We start from the raw sequence: 1,953 nt of genomic DNA, 5'->3' as shown, positions 1-1,953 counted from the left end.
TACTTTAAAAACAGGCATTGTGATTCTTCCTGCTTTCCACTAATAAATTTCATTCATATCAGCAATAAATTTCTGTACTGTAGTATCTTCCTTGCCCAATATCAAAGGAAAAATCCAAAATGATTAGTAAAGAAAAATGTAGGAATTAACACCTCTCATTTTAATTTGTTTGAAATATTTTTAAGATTTAAAAAGTGTTTAAAGTTTATAATTTCTAGTAGGAAAACATTATCTGAATGAATACCCTAATGGCAAACCACTGTAAAATGCTTCAGTTGCATTGGTGCACAGGGGTAGGGATTATCTTCAAAGCACCCCAGCTCTCCTGATGAGGTCAGAGGTGCACTGGTTTGTATTATTGCAACATCCATGAAGTGATCTACAATGCTTTTCCTTCAGGAAGGGCTTTGTCAGATGGGGATTATGCCTGACCTCCAAATTTTGCTGACAATTTGCTGATGAGATTCATAACCTTTGGTTTGCTCTGGTATTTTGACATATTTGCTGAGTTCTGGGACACATCCTGGAAGGCCACCATAACTTCTGGATCCTGCATAGCTTCAAGAACCTCAGGATCACTAAGAATTTAATTGAGTCCAGGGATTCCTGCCATTCCTGGCATGCCCCCTGCCACTCCAGGCATTCCCCCAGGAAAGCCACCTGGAAAAGAGCCATACTGGGCTCCTGCTTGTCATCTGGCTTCGTCTTCCCTCTGGGCTCCCTAGTGTTCCTCTCCAGCCTTTTTAACCCTTTTTATTTTTTCTTTGATCTCTCGCTCTTCACGTTTCCGCTCATACTTCCTCCAATGTTCAGCAATTTTCTGGGCCCTCGGTTGGACTTCTTTCAGAATTACACTAGCATCCTCATCACAATCCAGTTTATAGGCAAGGGCAAGATCATGGGCTGCTTCTTCCCAATGGCCCAGTAGTCTATGTCCTTTCCCTCGCCACTTGTAAGGCTGAGCTGAATCAGGATTTATGTCAATGGCTCTTTCACAACCTCGAATGACAGCATTTGGCTTCTGTAATTTGATGAAGACACTGGCTCTCTTGGCATAGAGAATAGCCCAGCGAGGGTTCAGCTTGATGGCATCTGTGAACAAGTCCATGGCTTTCTGTAGTTCACCATCATTTAGGGCGTCAGTGGCAGCCCCTTTCTTTTCATTTGCTTGATCCATCATCTCCTCCGTTATCTCTACATCCTCATCTCCCATTTCTCGAGGGGCATCAGTATCTGGTTCAATTACACCTTCATTGTCAATTTCTACATCACTTTCCTCACTGGATGGCTCATCTGTCTCTATGTTCTCTTCTGTCTTTTTGCTATCTATTTTTTCTTCCTTGATATTTTCTTTTGATTTAGCTCTCTGAGTAGCAGGTGGTACTTTATCCCCCATGCTCTCCACCCACTCCCGCAGGAAGCCCATCTCCTCTGAGTGCAGGACGCTCGGGTCCTGCTTACACAGCTTCAGGAAGGTTGGGAGCTCGCTCACTTTGCGGGTTTCCATGGCGGGGGAGGGGGGAGGCTGGCAGCTGGATCCCAGACCCGGCGATGCTGGGCAGGACCGCAGTACAGTGGGGCTGGGGCGGCTGCCCTGAGGCCGAACAGACGAGAATCTTGAGATGTGTCTTTAGGTTATTTGGTGATTTTCTGTTCTTATGTGAACACTCAGTGCTATGAATTTTCCTCTTAATACTGCCTTCAATGTGTCCCAGAGGTTTTGATATGTTGTATTTCTATTTTTGTTTCTAAAAAATTCTTGAATTTATCCCTTACTTATTCTATGACCCATTCTTCATTCAGCAATATGTTATCAGTCTCCATATGTTTATGTGGTTTCTCTGAGTCTTCTTATATTGATTTCTAGTTTCAATCCATTATGTTGGTGTGTTGAGTGCTGGTCTGGATCTCTGGAGGGGGCGGTGAGCTCAGCTGCCACTGCCTGAAGTTATA

The 1,953-nt window shown here is 43.9% G+C and overlaps 1 pseudogene across 1 annotated transcript; it reads right to left on the bottom strand.

Moving 5' to 3' along the window:
- Positions 1-421: 421 nt before the first annotated feature.
- On the bottom strand, positions 422-1,507 carry LOC308274161 (hsc70-interacting protein-like; annotated as a pseudogene). Its single transcript has one exon. The product of its transcript is annotated as a hsc70-interacting protein-like (transcript).
- Between the last annotated feature and the right edge of the window lie 446 nt (positions 1,508-1,953).

Source organism: Muscardinus avellanarius, assembly GCF_963383645.1.
Source record: "Muscardinus avellanarius genome assembly, chromosome: 15".
NCBI lineage: Eukaryota > Metazoa > Chordata > Mammalia > Rodentia > Gliridae > Muscardinus > Muscardinus avellanarius.
This window is presented reverse-complemented; position numbering and strand designations above follow the sequence as displayed.